The following is a 22,824-nucleotide window of genomic DNA, read 5'->3' on the forward strand; positions in this document are numbered from 1 at the left end:
GTTTCCAAGGTCTGATTGGTTCGTTCGGTCTGGCCATTAATCTGAGGATGGAAAGCCGAGGAAAAAGATAGGTCAATGCCCATCCTACCACAAAAGGCTCGCCAGAACCTTGAAAAAAACTGGGAACCTCTGTCAGAAACAATATTCTCAGGAATGCCATGCAAATGAACCACATGCTGGAAGAACAAAGGCACCAAATCAGAGGAGGAAGGCAATTTAACCAAGGGCACCAGATGGACCATTTTAGAAAAGCGATCACAGACCACCCAAATGACTGACATCTTTTGAGAAACGGGAAGGTCAGAAATGAAATCCATCGAAATATGTGTCCAAGGCCTCTTCGGGACCGGCAAGGGCAAAAGCAACCCACTGGCACGTGAACAGCAGGGCTTAGCCCTAGCACAAATCCCACAGGACTGCACAAAAGTACGTACATCCTGTGACAGAGATGGCCACCAGAAGGATCTAGCCACTAACTCTCTGGTATCAAAGATTCCTGGATGACCAGCCAACACCGAACAATGAAGTTCAGAGATAACTTTACTAGTCCACCTATCAGGGACGAACAGTTTCTCGGCCGGACAACGATCAGGTTTATTAGCCTGAAATTTTTGCAACACTCGCCGCAAATCAGGGGAGATGGCAGACACAATGACTCCTTCCTTGAGGATACTCGCCGGCTCAGATAAACCTGGAGAGTCGGGCACAAAACTCCTAGACAGAGCATCCGCCTTCACATTTTTAGAGCCCGGAAGGTACGAAATCACAAAATCGAAGCGAGCAAAAAATAACGACCAACGGGCCTGTCTAGGATTCAAGCGCTTGGCAGACTTGAGATAAGTAAGGTTCTTATGATCAGTCAATACCACCACGCAATGCTTAGCTCCTTCAAGCCAATGACGCCACTCCTCGAATGCCCACTTCATGGCCAGCAACTCTCGGTTGCCCACATCATAATTACGCTCAGCAGCAGAAAACTTCCTGGAAAAGAAAGCACATGGTTTCAACACTGAGCAACCAGAACCTCTCTGTGACAAAACCGCCCCTGCTCCAATCTTAGAAGCATCAACCTCGACCTGGAACGGAAGAGAAACATCTGGTTGACACAACACAGGGGCAGAACAAAAACGACGCTTCAACTCCTGAAAAGCTTCCACGGCAGCAGAAGACCAATTAACCAAATCAGCACCCTTCTTGGTCAAATCGGTCAATGGTTTGGCAATGCTAGAAAAATTACAGATGAAGCGACGATAAAAATTAGCAAAGCCCAGGAACTTTTGCAGACTTTTCAGAGATGTCGGCTGAGTCCAATCCTGGATGGCTTGGACCTTAACCGGATCCATCTCGATAGTAGAAGGGGAAAAGATGAACCCCAAAAATGAAACTTTCTGCACACCGAAGAGACACTTTGATCCCTTCACGAACAAAGAATTAGCACGCAGGACCTGGAAAACCATTCTGACCTGCTTCACATGAGACTCCCAATCATCTGAGAAGATCAAAATGTCATCCAAGTAAACAATCAGGAATTTATCCAGATACTCACGGAAGATGTCATGCATAAAAGACTGAAAAACAGATGGAGCATTGGCAAGTCCGAACGGCATCACTAGATACTCAAAATGACCCTCGGGCGTATTAAATGCCGTTTTACATTCATCTCCTTGCCTGATTCTCACCAGATTATACGCACCACGAAGATCTATCTTAGTGAACCAACTAGCCCCCTTAATCCGAGCAAACAAGTCAGATAACAATGGCAAGGGATACTGAAACTTAACAGTGATCTTATTAAGAAGGCGGTAATCAATACACGGTCTCAGCGAACCATCCTTCTTGGCTACAAAAAAGAACCCTGCTCCCAGTGTTGATGACGATGGGCGAATATGTCCCTTCTCCAGGGATTCCTTCACATAACTGCGCATAGCGGTGTGTTCAGGCACGGATAAATTAAATAAACGACCTTTAGGGAATTTACTACCAGGAATCAAATTGATAGCACAATCACAATCCCTATGCGGAGGTAGGGCATCGGACTTGGGCTCTTCAAATACATCCTGATAATCAGACAAGAACTCTGGGACCTCAGAAGGAGTGGATGACGAAATAGACAAAAATGGAACATCACCATGTACCCCCTGACAACCCCAGCTGGATACCGACATAGAGTTCCAATCCAATACTGGATTATGGGTTTGTAGCCATGGCAACCCCAACACGACCACATCATGCAGATTATGTAGCACCAGAAAGCGAATAACTTCCTGATGTGCAGGAGCCATGCACATGGTCAGCTGGGCCCAGTACTGAGGTTTATTCTTGGCCAAAGGTGTAGCACTTTCACAGAGAAAAAGTTGAACTATGGGGACCTCTACTTTTAACAACTTCACAGAAAAAAATCCCCAGTGTAAACTAGATAAAAAATACCTTTATTAATTAATTAAAACCTATAATAATAAGTGCACTTCACATAAACCATCACCATGACAACAACATAAAATAGAAAAGACCAGGGTGATGCCTAGCCCTGTACTGCACTACCTGCACCCTACCTACCAGCGGAGGTTGGCACCCTAAAGACCTGCGCAATTGGCGCCCCCGCTCACCGTCGACTATCCCTTCTACCCCTATTGGGCCCTAATAGGACGGGATGAAAATACATACACAGTCATACAAAAGTGCTATAATATGATGGAGAAACAGGGGGAGTCTATATTGCTACCTGCTCTTCCCCTACCTCTCAGCGGAGGTTGGCACCCTATGATAGTACGTGGCGCCCCCGCTCAACGACGACTGTACACTAAACTGTCCCTTTTTTAGATGTTTCGGGAGATAAACTACTGTATGTATAGTAAAGTGCTGTAGTGCTTGTAAACCATGTCTAAACACACTCCACAGGTTTAAATATACTTGTATGGATTCTCTTTATATATATATAGCGCTCATTCATAAACCAGGTACTCCAGACAAAGTGAAGTTTGATATACACAAGATGTAAATAATCAGTGTTCATCAAGATAAACCTGATGCACCGATTGGACACCCAAATACCTAGTCCAAACCCACTAGGCTGAATCCCCAGTCAGGCCACAAACAAAAAAACACAGTCAGTCGGTACCTTTGTTATAGAGAATCCCTACATAACAACCATTTGGGTCACCCCAATACCCTACTGATGTATATATATAAACACAATTAGTATATTCTCAAACAAAGCCTCCCTTGTAGACTCGACGCGTTTCCCCTCACTGTTACATGAGGTTCATCAGGAGTAAAACACGATAATAAGGGGTTACTTAGCTTGTATTAGATGTCAAAACCGAAACCGATACATGGTATAGCATCCCAGGGCTCCAGGGCAGATCCCCTCTTGATATGGCGCCTCGAAAGAAGTGCTAAAGTGTATGCGCTTTATACCTTGCTTTTAGATTGTGCCACCCACCTTGTAGCTCTGCGTACATGCCGGTATAGACTTCCGGTAAACTCTCGGCGTTCCGGATGTGATCACATCACACAAGGGACTCCAGTGTGATGTGCGCATGCGCAGAAATCTCGCGCACGCGCTGACGCTCAAGCGTTCCACAGATGCGTTCCAGTTGCTGCGCTTGCGTGGTAACACGTCCCCACAACTGTACCAGCGTTATACAAAGGCACTATGGAGACTGCGCATGCGTCCCCCTCAATATGGATCCAGCGATCTGTAGACATATCAAAAGCACTGCGCCGGCGCAACCCACATATGTATGGGAAGCGCTAGTACCGCACTACAAACCAAGAGCTGAGGTACCACAACTGACACAGATGTAGAAGGTACCGTGTTACCAATGCTGCAGACATAGATAATGGTAAAAATATGATTAAACCATAACCCATAGAAATAGCCGATAAACTTATTGCAACCATACCTTAATATCACAATTTAGGCTTTTACTACCCATATTTACACTATACATCTCTAAGCGCATATCACTACTAAATCTCATTATGATTCATGTGTCCGGGAATATATTTCCACAACACACAATTAGATGCAGTATCTCAAAATTGAGATCAGTGAATATATATTTATACAAGTTTGTCCCATTAGGAACAATACTGCAGGAGAAAAATCAGGTGACCAATATTTTATCAACAGGGAATAATTTACAGATAACACCCAAAGTTCATCTGTTCATTGAGTCCCCTAGGGAAAACCGTGTCCAACCTATGGATCCATTTCAACTCCTTCTGTAGAATGGTCCTATCCCAATTTCCACCCCGAACTGATGGGGCCACAACCTCCACTGCACAGAAAGAAAAGGAACTGAGGTCACCCTGGTGAACATCACGAATATGTCTAGATACGGGAGTGTCCCTAGCATGCCTGATGTCACCCAGGTGTTCACCTATCCTTCTTCTCAGTTCTCTTTTAGTTTTTCCCACATAGTTCTTTGGGCAGGCACACTTAAAAAGATATATCAAACCACTCGTTTTGCAATTAGCAAAATGTCTGGTCTCAAAAACTCGACCTGTACTAGCACTGGAGAAATGTTTACCCGTAGAAATATACCCACAGAAGGAACATCCTCCACATCTAAAAGTACCCATCTGTCTTTTGTCAAGCCAAGTACCACTCTTTCTTGGGGGGGTAAAAGTGCTGTGCACCAATTGATCCCTCAATGACCTCCCCCTTTTATAGGTAATGGTCGGTGTTCCTGGTAAAAATTCATGAATGTCAGTGTCTGCCAACAAGATATCCCAGTGCCTGCCGATAATATCTCTCACCTCCCGGGAACAGTCATCAAAGTTACCTATGAGTCTTACAATGGAGTCAGATTCTACCTTGCTCTTAGATTGTAACAGGCTGCTTCTTGGGATTTTTTCTACATACTTAAATGTATCCCGAAGGATATTATTGGGGTAACCCCTTTCACGGAATCTATTTCTCAGGTTTCTCGTTTCAACGTAAAAGGATGAGTCCGTGGAGCAATTTCTCCTTGCCCTCATATATTGACCTTTGGGTATCCCCCTTCTGAGCCCATAGGGATGATGACTGCTCCATCTGAGCAGATTGTTAGTAGAGGTCGGCTTCCTGTATATTGCGGTTTCCAGGCGACCCTCCTTATCCTTACTGATAGTAACATCCAGGAAGTTGATTTTTTCTTTATCAATCTCAGCTGTAAACCTTAGGCCAATGTCATTCTTATTCAAACCCTCTATGAAGGTGTTGAAAGAAATGGTGTCGCCTGTCCACAAAATCAGAACATCATCTATATATCGCCCCCAGAATAGTATCTGGGGGCACCACCAAGATGACCTCCCTTCATCAAAAACCACGGTATCCTCCCACCAGCCCAGGAGCAAATTGGCATAGGTAGGGGCACATGAGCTACCCATAGCCGTGCCCCTGAGCTGGTGGTAAAATTTGCCGTCAAAAAGAAAATAATTGTGGGTCAACATAAAATTTAATAGGCGACCTATGAACCGGTTATGCTCCACAAACTGAATCCCCTTAGTTTTTAGAAAATAATCAACAGCTTGCAAGCCTGCATCATGAGGGATACTGCTGTATAAGGCTTCCACATCAATAGATGCTAGCCATGTATCCTCCCCAACTGTGATATCCTCTATTTTTAATAAGAGATCAGCAGTGTCTCGTATATATGAAGGCAGAGCAATAACAAATTCACGTAAGACTTTATCAATGTAGATGCCACAATTCTGTGAGATTGAGTCATTACCCGAAACTATCGGTCGTCCCCTCAAAGGTACCAGCCCCTTATGTACCTTTGGCAAGGCATAGAATACAGGTATTGTTGGTGTTTTTTGTACCATAAAGTCCCTTTCGTTCTTTGATATTAGCCCCTGTGTCAGAGCCTCATCCAATAAATAGACAAGTTCAGAGTTAAACCTATCAGTAGGATCCTTCCTCAAGAGTCCATATGTTGACTCGTCCTTTAATATTTTAAGACACATATCTCTATAGTTGTCACAGTCCAGGATCACGAGGTTACCCCCCTTATCCGAAGGTTTAAACACCAGCTCCTTCTTTTTTGATAGAGCATCAAGGGCCCTCCTTTCACATGATGTTAAGTTTGACATATTGCTCTTCTTTTTGGCACCTAGTCTCTTGAAATCAGTCAATACCAACTGTGTAAATATATCTATACTGGTGTTTATAGACAAGGGGGGCATCCTCGTGCTTCCAGGTTTGAGTTTAGTAAAAGGACCCATGCCCATTGGTCTCATACCTTCCTCCAACATATCTGTCAGAATTCTTACATCAGATAGTTCAGTTATGTCAATACCCAAACTTAGGCACTCAGCTTGATCATGACTCTTGAAGAATTTTTTCCACTTTAGTTTGCGAGCAAACAGATTAATATCCTTCACCCACTCAAACTCATCGAACCTATTAGTCGGGACAAAACCTAAACCTTTATCAAGGACTCTCTTTTCTACATCCGACAAGGTATAAGATGATAAATTAATAATGCTGTTATCATTATTTCCTTTTCTTAGTACCGGGGAGTTCCCAGTCGCTCCCTTAATTGGTAGGGGAGCCCTCGTCTCTCTAAAAAAGTGGAAGCAGAGGGCACAGTTGAGGACCCAGATGTACCAGAATGACCCGGATAAGGTGGTTGATAGCCCATTCCACCTCTTGGTGCACCATATCTCTTTTTTGTATTCCTTCCCCATCTCTCTCTACGGGGTCTGAAAACTGGACTGGTATTATTACTTCCCAGATACCTAGAGGACCCACTTTTTTCACTATCTGATGTCTCAATGTCTGATGATGATACACTTGCCCCTTCCCTTCTCTGGGGAGGGTCTTCTTCCAGAAAACAAAACACCCTATTATCCTTAAAATCACGACTATCACGATTGAACTGTTTGTGTTTCCTTTCCTTGATATCAGTTTGGAATTTTTCTATGTTAGTTTGAAGGGTTGACTCCCTCCGATTGAAATCTGGATCACTCTTATGTTTAATAATGTTCTCTATTAATTCAGTCAATCTCTTACTTGTTTTGTCAAAAGTATTTTTTTCTTCTTGTAAAAGAATCTGCATAAGTCTCACCGAGCTCTCAATCAACTCATTCCGCCACTTATGCAATAATTCAGGTGTTCTAGCCCTACGTGCTGGAATAATGTTCAGTCTCAGTCCTTTAGGTATAATTTTAGTCTTAATATAATTCTCCAGTGACTGTACCTCCCACCAAGACCTGATGTTATCTCTGTAGCAGCCAGTCAATTCATGAAAAAGATCCCTTAGATCAGGTGAGTAGGTTGGATCATTGGTATCCCTAGGGTCACTATATACATCCCTGGCGTCACATGCCCATGATTCCCTGTTGATTGGTCCTGCAAGAAACCCTGCCATAAGACTAATTGTAACACTTTCACAGAGAAAAAGTTGAACTATGGGGACCTCTACTTTTAACAACTTCACAGAAAAAAATCCCCAGTGTAAACTAGATAAAAAATACCTTTATTAATTAATTAAAACCTATAATAATAAGTGCACTTCACATAAACCATCACCATGACAACAACATAAAATAGAAAAGACCAGGGTGATGCCTAGCCCTGTACTGCACTACCTGCACCCTACCTACCAGCGGAGGTTGGCACCCTAAAGACCTGCGCAATTGGCGCCCCCGCTCACCGTCGACTATCCCTTCTACCCCTATTGGGCCCTAATAGGACGGGATGAAAATACATACACAGTCATACAAAAGTGCTATAATATGATGGAGAAACAGGGGGAGTCTATATTGCTACCTGCTCTTCCCCTACCTCTCAGCGGAGGTTGGCACCCTATGATAGTACGTGGCGCCCCCGCTCAACGACGACTGTACACTAAACTGTCCCTTTTTTAGATGTTTCGGGAGATAAACTACTGTATGTATAGTAAAGTGCTGTAGTGCTTGTAAACCATGTCTAAACACACTCCACAGGTTTAAATATACTTGTATGGATTCTCTTTATATATATATAGCGCTCATTCATAAACCAGGTACTCCAGACAAAGTGAAGTTTGATATACACAAGATGTAAATAATCAGTGTTCATCAAGATAAACCTGATGCACCGATTGGACACCCAAATACCTAGTCCAAACCCACTAGGCTGAATCCCCAGTCAGGCCACAAACAAAAAAACACAGTCAGTCGGTACCTTTGTTATAGAGAATCCCTACATAACAACCATTTGGGTCACCCCAATACCCTACTGATGTATATATATAAACACAATTAGTATATTCTCAAACAAAGCCTCCCTTGTAGACTCGACGCGTTTCCCCTCACTGTTACATGAGGTTCATCAGGAGTAAAACACGATAATAAGGGGTTACTTAGCTTGTATTAGATGTCAAAACCGAAACCGATACATGGTATAGCATCCCAGGGCTCCAGGGCAGTAGTTTATCTCCCGAAACATCTAAAAAAGGGACAGTTTAGTGTACAGTCGTCGTTGAGCGGGGGCGCCACGTACTATCATAGGGTGCCAACCTCCGCTGAGAGGTAGGGGAAGAGCAGGTAGCAATATAGACTCCCCCTGTTTCTCCATCATATTATAGCACTTTTGTATGACTGTGTATGTATTTTCATCCCGTCCTATTAGGGCCCAATAGGGGTAGAAGGGATAGTCGACGGTGAGCGGGGGCGCCAATTGCGCAGGTCTTTAGGGTGCCAACCTCCGCTGGTAGGTAGGGTGCAGGTAGTGCAGTACAGGGCTAGGCATCACCCTGGTCTTTTCTATTTTATGTTGTTGTCATGGTGATGGTTTATGTGAAGTGCACTTATTATTATAGGTTTTAATTAATTAATAAAGGTATTTTTTATCTAGTTTACACTGGGGATTTTTTTCTGTGAAGTTGCCAAAGGTGTAGCATCAATTCCTCTCAACGGAATAGGACACCGCAAAGGCTCCAAGAAAAACCCACAACGTTTAGCATAATCCAAATCCATCAGATTCAGGGCAGCGCCTGAATCCACAAACGCCATGACAGAATACGATGACAAAGAGCATATCAAGGTAATGGACAGAAGGAATTTGGACTGTACAGTACCAATGACGGCAGACCTATCGAACCGCTTAGTGCGCTTAGGACAATCAGAAATAGCATGAGTGGAATCACCACAGTAGAAACACAGCCCATTCAGACGTCTGTGTTCTTGCCGTTCAACTCTGGTCATAGTCCTATCGCACTGCATAGGCTCAGGTTTAATCTCAGACAATACCGCCAGATGGTGCACAGATTTACGCTCGCGCAAGCGACGACCGATCTGAATGGCCAAAGACATAGACTCATTCAAACCAGCAGTCATAGGAAAACCCACCATGACATCCTTAAGAGCCTCAGAGAGACCCTTTCTGAACAAAGCTGGCAGCGCAGATTCATTCCACAGAGTGAGTACTGACCACTTCCTAAATTTCTGACAATATACTTCTATATCATCCTGACCCTGGCACAAAGCCAGCAAATTTTTCTCAGCCTGATCCACTGAATTAGGCTCATCGTACAGCAATCCGAGCGCCAGGAAAAACGCATCGACACCACTCAATGCAGGGTCTCCTGGCGCAAGAGAAAATGCCCAGTCCTGAGGGTCGCCGCGCAAAAAAGAAATAATAATCAAAACCTGTTGAACTGAATTACCAGAAGAATGAGGTTTCAAGGCCAGAAATAGCTTACAATTATTTTTGAAGCTCAGAAACTTAGTTCTATCACCAAAAAACAAATCAGGAATAGGAATTCTTGGTTCTAGCATAGATTTCTGATCAATAGTATCTTGAATCTTTTGTACATTTATAACGAGATTATCCATTGAAGAGCACAGAGCCTGAATATCCATGTCCACAGCTGTGTCCTGAAGCACCCTAATGTCTAGGGGGAAAAAAAGACTGAACACAGAGCTGAAAAAAAAAATGATGTCAGAACTTCTTTTTTCCCTCTATTGAGAATCATTAGTTTGGCTCCTTGTACTGTTATGGAGGCAATCCAGTAACACAGTGTGCCAGTAATCAGAGCACATACAGTGATCTGACAATAACCCAAAAACAATAGAACGAGCTCTGAGACATGGAATCTCTGTAGACCGCAATACCTGGACCTATCCTAAACACAACTAAAGGCAGCTGTGGATTGCGCCTGACACTACCTATGCAACTCGGCACAGCCTGAGGAGCTGACTAGCCTGAAGATAGAAATACAAGCCTGACTTGCCTCAGAGAAATACCCCAAAGGAAAAGGCAGCCCCCCACATATAATGACTGTTAGCAAGATGAAAAGACAAAACGTAGGGATGAAATAGATTCAGCAAAGTGAGGCCCGATATTCTAGATAGAGCGAGGATAGCAAAGAGAACTTTGCAGTCTACAAAAAACCCTAAAGCAAAAACCACGCAAAGGGGGCAAAAAGACCCACCGTGCCGAACCAACGGCACGGCGGCACACCCCTTGCGTCTCAGAGCTTCCAGCAAAAACGAAAAGACAAGCTGGACAGAAAAAACAGCAACAAAAGCAAAGAAGCACTTATCTAAGCAGAGCAGCAGGCCACAGGAAAGATCCAGAAGCTCAGATCCAACACTGGAACATTGACAAGGAGCAAGGAAGAAAGAATCAGGTGGAGTTAAATAACAAGGCAGCCAACGAGCTCACCAGAACACCTGAGGGAGGAAGCCCAGAATCTGCAGTACCACTTGTGACCACAGGAGTGAATTCAGCCACAGAATTCACAACAGTCAATATGAGGAACATACATTATTGATTTATGGTGGCATGTGGGGACATAATTACTTTGGGGTCCAATCAAAGGACATTATTAGTGCTGTAGTGTATCTTACTTTTGAGGATACTGTCTTGCACTAGGGGGAAAAAAGTAGGTTCCTGTTACTGTGCAGAGCGGCTCTTTGTCACTTTTTTTCTTTGTCTAAGTAAAAAGGGCAGCACACTGCAGCGCCAAAACATGCAAACTTGAAAACACGAAATTTGAACTGCATTACTGCACTAGAAATATGAAAAATGAGAGCTTTTAGCGCATAAAAATGGCCATATTTATGTGTACCTCGTAGCCACTTTACGGCATCTCTCTTATACGAGGTCCTACGCTTGACCTACCTCACCGAGAATAAACGTCTCCATCTGAATGGGTACATGTGAAACCTCTTCTTGGACTCAAATTCTCTCTTTCTGTGGAGGGGTATTGGACCTACTATAATTAAAACACCTGTGGCTAGGAGGCGGGGAGTGCACGATCAGAAGGCTAAAGAATACATTTCAAAAACCTGACCTGCACATCCAAACATAGACTGAGTGTGAACAGCACCTGTTCACCTGTTCACACTCAGTCTATGTTTGGATGTGCAGGTCAGGTTTTTGAAATGTATTTTTTTCTTTGTCTGACATACTGGAGAAGTTGGGAATGTGCTCTGCAAGCAATCAGCTATTGATAACTGTCTTATTTTCTGCAGAGATGATTTCTGGATGGAAGAATTGATGGCGGTCTGCACTGGATGAAGAAGAAAATCGAAGATGAATGACTACAGACATCACTGATAAGTCAGTTTGTTACCTGTACACTGACACTATACACTGTATACACAGAGCTTCTGTATTTAATGTCACTGGTGGTCACTTTATTGCATGTACACTATATACAGAGCTCCTGTGTATAGTGTCACTGGTGGTCACTGTATTACCCATACATTTATATCTAGAGGGGAAAGTAAGCATTTGATATACTGCCAATTTTGCAAGTTTTCCCACCTACAAAGAATAAAGAGGTCTGTAATAGTTATTGCAGGTACACTTCATCTGTGAGAGACAGAATCTTTAAAAAAATCCAGAAAACCACATTGTATGATTTTTACATAGTTAATTTGCATTGTATAGCATTAAATAAGAATTTGATACATGTGATGCAGTGACCCCTGTTACAGCTAGGGGGCGCTGTGTGTGCTCCTCGGAATATGCATGGAGTCGTATCTGTGGTTATAATGATGGTGAAACAGTGACTGGCAGAGTTGTAATTGGCTGATAGGTGTCGCAGAGGGAGTTTGCGCTGTAAGCCTGAAGTAATGTTGTTGTTATGGGACCTGTAGTCCCACAAGTGTTTGTATAATTGTGAAGGGAGGCTTACAGGGCTAGTTATGAGAGCTGGGTGGGTCGAACTAGCCACACACATACACACCACCCACCTATGGGAGTGGTTACAAGTATATAATGTGACCAGGGTGTGGGTCACATGGTTCCTGTGTATGAACCTGAATGGTTCCTGTATATGGACCTGAATGTTCTCTGTAGTGGAGAGTGTGAGATCCTGGACGGCTTGTGTGTTGGGAGGTCCTACATGTGGACTGGATCCCTGAATAGCGCACTGTGAGGCCGTGGATCTGAAGACTGGTGTGTTGGGAGATCCTGGGAGTAGGATCGGATCCCTGAACAGCGCACTGAGAGATTTGTGTGTTGGACTGTCCCAGGTGGGGACGGATGTCCTGAATGGAGGACTTCCTGAATAGCACAACCTGTGTTGGGAGTCCTGGGAGTAGGATTCCTGAAGAGCACATGCGAAGGAGTGGAGGCAGAGTCTGCAATGGCACTGCACTGGGGGAGCTACAGCCCGTCTGAGGATCTGGACTGTCAGGTGGCCTAGTGAGCAAGGCATTGTCCGGGATGTGATCCCAGGTGGGCAGGTTCCCTGAGAAAGAGAGGACTCACAGGAGGTCAGTGTGTGGAGCAGGAGCTCCAGAAAGGTAACATCTGGGAAGGGGGCTATTATAACAGCAGATAAGTATCTGCTAGTGGAACAGACTGTTGGTGCTTGTTGTGTTCCATGGACATTGATGAACTGCTCGGAGTACGGTCACCCATGGTAACTGGACGAAGTGAGAGATCCAGCATGATTAGTGTCTGTGAGTTAAAGACGTATATGAAATATATGAGTTAAAGCTGCAACTTAATGTCACCGGTTGGTGCCTTTTGTGTTCTATGAAGTTTACAATGAACTGTGCATAACCCAGTTTATAACTGCATATTAAACCCTATGGACTGTTTTTGTTAGAAAAACATGCCTGTGTGACTGAATCCCGTTGCTAAGCGAGTGTCCCCCAACACATACCATAAGCGCTATTTCACATGCAATAGAAAAACATAGCTTAAGGGTATGTGCACACGTATCTGTGAGGGCTGCAGATTTTTCCGCAGCGGATTTGAAAAATCCGCAGTGCAAAACCGCTGCGGTTTTTCATGCGGATTTATTGCGGTTTCTATTGCGGATTCTGCTGCGGGTTTAAACCTGCAGTTTTCTTTTGGAGCAGGTGTAAAACCGCAGTGGAATCCGCACAAAGAATTGACATGCTGCAGAATGTAAACCGCTGCGTTTCCGCGTGGTTTTTTCCGCAGCGTTTCCGCGCATTTTTTTCCGCAGCATGTGCACTGCGGATTTCATTTCCCATAGGTTTACATTATACTGTAAATGCATGGGAAACCGCTGCAGACCCGCAGCTGCGGATCCGCTGCAGATCCGCAGCAAAATCCGCAGTGTGTGCACATACCCTAATATTTGTTAAAGAAACCTTTGCTTCCTGAAATTCTTGACCAATTTTGCACACACTGCTCCATACAGATCTTTTTATCTTTCAGGTGTCGGGGCTGTTGCTGGGCAACATTGAGCTTCAGCTCCCTCCAAATATTTTCTATTGGGTTTAGGTTTGGAGACTAGCTAGGACATTTCAGGACCTTGAAATTCTTCTTGCGGAGGCACTCCTTAGTTGTCCTGGCTGCTGGTTTTTCATGCTGTAAGACTCAGCCATGACCCATCTTTAATGCTCTTATTAAGGGAAGAAGGTTGTTGGCCAAAATCTTGTGATAAATGACCACATCCGTCCTCCCTTCATTACAGTACAGTTGTCCTGTCCTCTTTGCAGAAAGGCACCCCTAAAGTATGATGTTTCCCCCTCCATGCTTCAAGCATGGGATATTGTTCTTGGGGTTGTACTCACCTTTTTTCTTCCTCCAAACACAGTGAGTGAAGTTGATACCAAAAAGTTCCATTTTGGTCTCATCTGACCACATTACCTTCTGTCATGTCTACTTTGGATCATCCAGATGGTCATTGGTTAACTTCAAATGGGCCTGGACATGTGCTCGCATGAGCTGGGAGACCTTGCGTGCTCTGCAGGATTTTAATCCATGACGACATAGCATGTTCCTAACAGTGATGTTTGAGACTGTGGTCCCAGTTTTCTTTAGGTCATTGGCCAGGTCCTCCTGTGTAGTTCTGAGCTGATTCCTGATTTTTCTTAGAATCATCCTTACCCCATGAGGTGATATCTTGCATGGAGCCACAGACCTAGGAACATTGACAGTCATCTTGTGTTTCTTCCATTTTCTAATAATTGTTCCAACAGTTGTTGCCTTCGCACAAAGCTGCTTCCTATTGTCCTGTAGCCCATCCCAGCCTTGTGCAGGTCTACAATTTTGTCCCTGCTGTCCTTAGACAGCTCTTTGGTCTTGGACATGGTGGAGAGGTTGGAGTGTGCTTAATTGAGTGTGTGGACAAGTGTCCCCACTGTACAGAGCTCCTGTGTATAATGGCACTAATGAACACTGTATTACTTGTATACTTTATACACAGGAGCTTTGTTTATTTTGTAATGTCACTGATGATCACTGCATTACCTGTACACTGACGCTACATACTGTATACTATGTACAGAGTTCCTGTGTATAATGTCACTGGTGATCACTGTATAACCTGTACACTGAAACTATATACAGAGCTCCTGTGCATAATGTTAGAGGTTATATTAGTGTTATTAGCATTGTGGTTTTTATTAATGGTCAGTATTGTAGTATTTGGTTACTATGTAGTGGTAATATGTGATCTGATCATGGTGTGGTAGTATTTCTCTCTTGTATGTGGTATTATTTGGTCGCTATAAGGTGGTAATATGTTGTCTGATTATAGTTTGATTGTATTTATGCCCTGTATCTGGTATTATTCAGTCACTATGTGGTGGTAATATGTGGTCTGGTCATGGTGTGATGGTATTTATCACCTGTATGTAATATTATTTGGTGACTGTGTGGTGATAATGTACAGTCTAGTCACGGTGTGGTGGTATTTGTTCCTTGTATGTGTATTATTGGTCTTGGTATTAGTGGATTGTGTTGTGTATGGAGGTCACTTGCTCTCTCTGATATCAATAAGGGGAAGATTCTTGATTTCCAATAGAGATTAAATACTTCACTGTTTAACCCCTCCTTGTAATGTGACTATAAATATGCACTTACCGAGGTTCAATGGTAAAAACAAGTAATCACTTATCTAAAACCATGTTCACACATTCAGTATTTGGTCAGTTTTTTGCCTCAGTATTTGTAAGCCAAAACCAGGAATAGTTGATAAATGCAGAAATGGTAACTACTAGTGTTGAGCCACCTCCCTAGTGTTCGGGTTCGGTTCGTCGAACAGGGAGGTGTTTGCCGAACTGTTCTTCGAACGTTCGACGAACACTGTCGAACCCCATTGAAACCAATGGCAGGCAAACACAAACACATACAAACACATGGAAAACACATAGAAAACACCTTAAAAGGTGTCCAAAAGCTGACAAACTGTTCAGAAGACACAACAAACATAAAAAGTCACAACTGCATATAGTCATGCAAAAAGAAAAGAGGTGGAGGAGTAAAAGGAGGAGGAGACACAGATATAGGCATGTCATGCCCTACTAAAATCAAGAAAGGATGGAGTAAAAATCTAAACTCACTCTACCAACACCCAGACGTCTTGACAAAAAAAATAAAAAAATAAATATCTTTAGGTAAAATGGCGACGGGTCCATTCAGAATACATTCCTTAGAAGACGTAGTGGTACCCCCATTGGGAGTTGTGCCAAAAAATGAACCCAATACATTCAGACTAATCCACCATTTGTCATATCCAAGGGGCAGGTCAGTAAACAACAACATCAACGCAGAACCAAGTACAGTACTGTACCTCCTTTGACAAGGCAATCAGGTGGGTCAAGAAGTTGGTAAGGGGCACCCTAATGGCCAAAACAGACATTACATTGAGGGGGTGTTCTGGTTACTACCTGTGCCTCAGAATAGTGTCCTCCCATTGGGCTACTTCTGTGAAGGAGCATACTACATAGATCGCTGTTTGCCCATGGGGTGCTCCATATCCTGCTCACTATTTGAGGCGTTTAGTTGATTCCTCGAATGTGTCGTCATGGACGTTTGTAAGGCGGCACATATTATCCATTACCTCGACGACTTCTTATGCCTGGGCCCAAAAGATTCGCCACAGTGTGAATACACGCGGTAGTCCACCTGTGAGAAGGAGAGAGCTGGAGGGAGAGTGGACACCCCAGAGACGAGGGGTTAGATTGAGAAAAAAGTGCTACTAGGCCCAAAAGGATTTCCTGGGCCAGATGCCGTTAAAAAATAGCACTTAGGTAAACAGGCAGTGTAGCTTGCTTCATGGGTGGGGTACACTGCTGAGTAGCACTAAATTCTACTAGGCCCAAAAGGATTTCCTGGGCTAGATGCCATTACAAAATAGTAGTTAGGTAAACAGGCGGTGTAGCTTGCTTCATGGGTGGGGTACGCTGCTGAGTAGCACTAAATTCTACTAGGCCCAAACGGATTTCCTGGGCTAGATGCCGTTAAAAAATAGTACTTAGGTAAACAGGCAGTGTAGCTTGCTTCATGGGTGGGGTACTCTGCTGAATAGCGCAAAATGCTATTAGGTACAAAACGATTTCCTGGGCTAGATGCAGTTAAAAATTTGTAATTAGATCAACAGGCGGTGTTGGTTGCTTCATGGGTGGGGTACGCTGCTGAGTATCACTAAATTCTACTAGGCCCAAAAGGATTTCCTGGGCTAGATGCCGTTCCGAAATAGTAGTTAGGTAAACAGGCGGTGTAGCTTGCTTCATAGGTGGGGTACGCTGCTGAGTATCACTAAATTCTACTAGGCCCAAAAGGATTTCCTGGGCTAGATGCCGTTACAAAATAGTAGTTAGGTAAACAGGCGGTGTAGCTTGCTTCATGGGTGGGGTACGCTGCTGAGTATCACTAAATTCTACTAGGCCCAAAAGGATTTCCTGGGCTAGATGCCGTTACAAAATAGTAGTTAGGTAAACAGGCTGTGTAGCTTGCTTCATGAGTGGGGTACGCTGCTGAGTATCACTAAATTCTACTAGGCCCAAAAGGATTTCCTGGGCTAGATGCCGTTCCAAAATAGTAGTTAGGTAAACAGGCGGTGTAGCTTGCTTCATAGGTGGGGTACGCTGCTGAGTATCACTAAATTCTACTAGGCCCAAAAGGATTTCCTGGGCTAGATGCCGTTACAAAATAGTAGTTAGGTAAACAGGCGGTGTAGCTTGCTTCATGGGTGGGGTACGCTGCTGAGTATCACTAAATTCTACTAGGCCCAAAAGGATTTCCTGGGCTAGATGCCGTTACAAAATAGTAGTTAGGTAAACAGGCTGTGTAGCTTGCTTCATGGGTGGGGTACGCTGCTGAGTATCACTAAATTCTACTAGGCCCAAAAGGATTTCCTGGGCTAGATGCCATTCCAAAATAGAAGTTAGGTAAACAGGTGGTGTAGCTTGCTTCATAGGTGGGGTACGCTGCAGAGTATCACTAAATTCTACTAGGCCCAAAAGGATTTCCTGGGCTAGATGCCGTTACAAAATAGTAGTTAGGTAAACAGGCGGTGTAGCTTGCTTCATGGGTGGGGTACGCTGCTGAGTATCACTAAATTCTACTAGGCCCAAAAGGATTTCCTGGGCTAGATGCCGTTACAAAATAGTAGTTAGGTAAACAGGCTGTGTAGCTTGCTTCATGGGTGGGGTACGCTGCTGAGTATCACTAAATTCTACTAGGCCCAAAAGGATTTCCTGGGCTAGATGCCGTTGCAAAATAGTAGTTAGGTAAACAGGCGGTGTAGCTTGCTTCATGGGTGGGGTATGCTGCTGAGTATCACTAAATTCTACTAGGCCCAAAAGGATTTCCTGGGCTAGATGCCGTTACAAAATAGTAGTTACGTAAACACGCTGTGTAGCTTGCTTCATGGGTGGGGTACGCTGCTGAGTATCACTAAATTCTACTAGGCCCAAAAGGATTTCCTGGGCTAGATGCCGTTACAAAATAGTAGTTAGGTAAACAGGCGGTGTAGCTAGCTTCATGGGTGGGGTACGCTGCTGAGTCTCCCAAAATTCTACTAGGCCCAAAAGGATTTCCTGGGCTAGATGCCGTTACAAAATAGTAGTTAGGTAAACAGGTGGTGTAGCTTGCTTCATGGGTGGGGTACACTGCTTAGTATCACTAAATTCTATTAGGCCCAAAAGGATTTCCTGGGCTAGATGCCGTTACAAAATAGTAGTTAGGTAAACAGGCGGTGTAGCTTGCTTCATGGGTGGGGTACGCTGCTGAGTATCACTAAATTCTTCTAGGCCCAAACAGATTTCCTGGGCTAGATGAAGTTACAAAATAGTAGTTAGGTAAACAGGCAGTGTAGCTTGCTTCATGGGTGGGGTACGCTGTTGAGTATCACTAAATTCTACTAGGCCCAAAAGGATTTCCTGGGCTAGATGCCGTTACAAAATACTAGTTAGGTAAGCAGGCAGTGTAGCTTGCTTCATGGGTGGGGTACGCTGCTGAGTATCACTAAATTCTACTAGGCCCAAACAGATTTCCTGGGCTAGATGCAGTTACAAAATAGTAGTTAGGTAAACAGGCAGTGTAGCTTGCTTCATGGGTGGGGTACGCTGTTGAGTATCACTAAATTCTACTAGGCCCAAAAAGATTTCCTGGGCTAGATGCCGTTCCAAAATAGTAGTTAGGTAAACAGGCGGTGTAGCTAGCTTCATGGGTGGGGTACGCTGCTGAGTCTCCCAAAATTCTACTAGGCCCAAAAGGATTTCCTGGGCTAGATGCCGTTACAAAATAGTAGTTAGGTAAACAGGCGGTGTAGCTTGCTTCATGGGTGGGGTATGCTGCTGAGTATCACTAAATTCTACTAGGCCCAAAAGGATTTCCTGGGCTAGATGCCGTTACAAAATAGTAGTTAGGTAAACAGGCAGTGTAGCTTGCTTCATGGGTGGGGTACGCTGTTGAGTATCACTAAATTCTACTAGGCCCAAAAGGATTTCCTGGGCTAGATGCCGTTACAAAATACTAGTTAGGTAAGCAGGCGGTGTAGCTTGCTTCATGGGTGGGCTACGCTGCTGAGTATCACTAAATTCTACTAGGCCCAAAAGGATTTCCTGGGCTAGATGCCATTACAAAATTGTAGTTAGGTAAACAGGCGGTGTAGCTTGCTTCATGGGTGGGGTCCGCTGCTGGGTATCACTAAATTCTACTAGGCCCAAAAAGATTTCCTGGTCTAGATGCCGTTCCAAAATAGTAGTTAGGTAAACAGGCGGTGTAGCTTGCTTCATGGGTGGGGTATGCTGCTGAGTATCACTAAATTCTACTAGGCCCAAAAGGATTTCCTGGGCTAGATGCCGTTACAAAATAGTAGTTAGGTAAACAGGCTGTGTAGCTTGCTTCATGGGTGGGGTACGCTGCTGAGTATCACTAAATTCTACTAGGCCCAAAAGGATTTCCTGGGCTAGACGCCGTTACAAAATAGTAGTTAGGTAAACAGGCGGTGTAGCTTGCTTCATGGGTGGGGTCCGCTGCTGGGTATCACTAAATTCTACTAGGCCCAAAAAGATTTCCTGGGCTAGATGCCGTTCCAAAATAGTAGTTATGTAAACATGCGGTGTAGCTAGCTTCATGGGTGGGGTCCGCTGCTGGGTATCACTAAATTCTACTAGGCCCAAAAGGATTTCCTGGGCTAGATGCCGTTCCAAAATAGTAGTTAGGTAAGCAGGCGCTGTAGCTTGCTTCATGGGTGGGGTACGCTGCTGAGTAACACTAAATTCTACTAGGCCCAAACGGATTTCCTGGGCTAGATGCCGTTAAAAAATATTACTTAGGTAAACAGGTGGTGTAGCTTGCTTCATGGGTGGGGTACGCTGCTTAGTATCACTAAATTCTATTAGGCCCAAAAGGATTTCCTGGGCTAGATGCCGTTACAAAATAGTAGTTAGGTAAACAGGCGGTGTAGCTTGCTTCATGGGTGGGGTACGCTGCTGAGTATCACTAAATTCTACTAGGCCCAAACAGATTTCCTGGGCTAGATGCAGTTACAAAATAGTAGTTAGGTAAACAGGCAGTGTAGCTTGCTTCATGGGTGGGGTACGCTGTTGAGTATCACTAAATTCTACTAGGCCCAAAAGGATTTCCTGGGCTAGATGCCGTTCCAAAATAGTAGTTAGGTAAGCAGGCGCTGTAGCTTGCTTCATGGGTGGGGTACGCTGCTGAGTAACACTAAATTCTACTAGGCCCAAACGGATTTCCTGGGCTAGATGCCGTTAAAAAATATTACTTAGGTAAACAGGCGGTGTAGCTTGCTTCATGGGTGGGGTACTCTGCTGAGTAGCACAAAATGATATTAGGTACAAGACGATTTCCTGGGCTAGATGCCATTAAAAATAGTACTTAGGTAAACAGGCGGTGTAGCTTGCTTCATGGGTGAAGTACGCTGCTGATTAGCACCAAATTCTTTTAGGCCCAAAAGGATTTCCTGGGCTACATGCCGTTAAAAATAGTACTTAGGTAAACAGGCGGTGGGTGGCTGGGCTACTCTGCTGACTAGCAGACACTGAAGCTTTGGAGCAGACCTCTGAATCCCAGGCCATAGTATGAGGAAACAACTCTGCAGACGACCCCACCCACCTGGAATTGATGATGGCAACGTCATATAAAACTCAGCAAGGGGACTAAATAAAAGAGTCTCCATTTTTTCCAAAAATTCGGCCACAGACACTACTTAAGTGGCATTAATTTCGGCAGAGTTTTTTAAAACGGTTGGTGAGGTGATTTTCAAAAATCATCAAGCTTTTAGTCTCCCCAAGATGACACAGGGGTAGAAAAGTCCTTGCGGATCCAGGATTTGTTCATCTTGATGAACGTTAGTCCGTCTACATTGTCATTGGACAGCCGCGTGCACTTATCTGTTAGCACACCACCAGCAGCGCTGAACACACGTTCAGAGAGAACGCTGGCTGCTGGGCAAGACAAGATCTCCAAGGCATGAGTGGCGAGCTCAGCCCATTTTTCAAGATTGGAAGCCCAAAATGAGCAAGGGTCCAGTTCCACAGGCATGGCATCGATGTTAACTTGGAGATACTCTTTTACCAACCTCTCTAGGCGTTGGCTGTGCGTCAGTCTTCTTGTCTCCTGTGACCATGCAAAGGATGGTCTAAAAAAAATCTTGAAACGATTGGAAAAAATTGCAGTTACCACCAGATACAATGTTACTGTTACGGTTTGAGTGATGACTCGATAGTCCCATGGTTGGTAAGTTAGAACTCAGAGATTGACTATGTGCACCACTGGTGTTTTGTGGAAAAGCAGATGTTAGATTCTGTAACAGTCTCTGCTGATACTCCTGCATGCGTGAATCCCTTTCTATGGCAGGAATTATTTCACCAAATTTGCTTTTGTACCAGGGATCTAAGTGTGCGGCAACCCAGTAGTCGGCATTAATTCGGATCCTGACAATCCGAGGGTCATGTTGCAGGTAGTGCAGCAAGAAGGCACTCATGTGCCTTGCGCATCCAGGAGGACCAAGTCCTTGTTTTCTTGGTGGTGGCAAGGTGAGAATCATGCTTCCTTCGTCTGTCCTCTCCCCCCAACCTCGCACAACAGAAATTTGATCAAGGTCTCCCTCATCTGATGAGTCTTCCATGCCCAGCGACAGTTCGTCCTCCACTTATTCCTCGCCTCCTGCACCTTCCTCAACAGTTTGACTGCTACCATGCGCCCTCGGTAACCCCTCTCCCCCAGCCTCCAATTCCAGCCGCCTTGGTGCTGCCAACCTTCTTGACCTTGGAGATATGATCCCTTCTGCATACGACTCCTCCTGTTCCTTCTCCTCCTCCTCCTCCTTTTGTTCCACCACCTGACTTTGAACACTGTGTAAGGTGTGCTCCAGCATGTAAATCACCGGAATGGTCATGCTGATAATGGCATCGTCAGCACTAAACATCTTCGTTGCTATTTCAAAACTGTGCAGAAGGGTACATAGGTCCCTGATCTGAAACCACCCCTGCAGCGTGATTTGCCCCACCTCTTGATCTCATTGGCCCGGGCTATACGTCATAACGTATTGCACCAGGGCTCGTCGTTGCTGCCACAGTCGCTGCAACATGTGCAGAGTTGAATTCTACCATGTGGGCACATCACATTTCACCCGGTGAACTGGCAGGCCCAACGACTTCTGTAGAGATGCAAGTCGTCGAGCTGCGGGATGCATTGTTGCACACAGCCTTCCCTGGCTGCAGGTTGAGTGGAGACAACCATTGATGGAACTCGGTCTCCAGAGCTGACCACAACTCCTCTGCTGTGTGACTCACATTTCCCAGACATTTCAATGTAAACACTGCCTGATGCCGTTGAGCCCTGGCATCAGCATAGTGAGGAGATGTGCAGGATTCCTTCTGCGCAGTTACAACGCGGGTGGCATTACAGACAGGCTTTGGGTGCAGGTGGAGGACCGAGAGGAGGTTGAGGAGGCAGAAGCAGTGGAGGAACTTCTAGATACAGAGGATCGATGAGCAACTCGTGGCGATGGCAAGACTTGGACAGCAGCCACTTCTCCTGATGTCGCCGTAGTTACCCAGTGCCCAGTCACCGACATGTAACGCCCCTGTCCATGTCTACTCGTCCAGGTGTCTGCGGTGAAATGCACCCTGTCACACACAGAGTTTCTCAAG

At 44.6% G+C, this 22,824-nt stretch overlaps 1 long non-coding RNA gene across 2 annotated transcripts in view; it reads left to right on the forward strand.

Annotated features, from left to right (window-relative positions):
- The window catches only part of LOC138671992 (uncharacterized), a 145,872-nt gene that overhangs the window by 12,960 nt on the left and 110,088 nt on the right, over positions 1-22,824 (forward strand). Inside the window, exon 2 of one of the 2 annotated variants that reach the window (XR_011319518.1) lies at positions 11,455-11,542. The exons of the other annotated variant lie outside the window; for it this stretch is intronic. This is a non-coding gene — a long non-coding RNA (uncharacterized lncRNA). The remainder of the gene's footprint in view (positions 1-11,454; positions 11,543-22,824) is intronic. 2 annotated transcript variants of the gene reach the window in all.

The sequence above is a fragment of the Ranitomeya imitator genome, chromosome 3, assembly GCF_032444005.1.
Source record: "Ranitomeya imitator isolate aRanImi1 chromosome 3, aRanImi1.pri, whole genome shotgun sequence".
Lineage (NCBI taxonomy): Eukaryota > Metazoa > Chordata > Amphibia > Anura > Dendrobatidae > Ranitomeya > Ranitomeya imitator.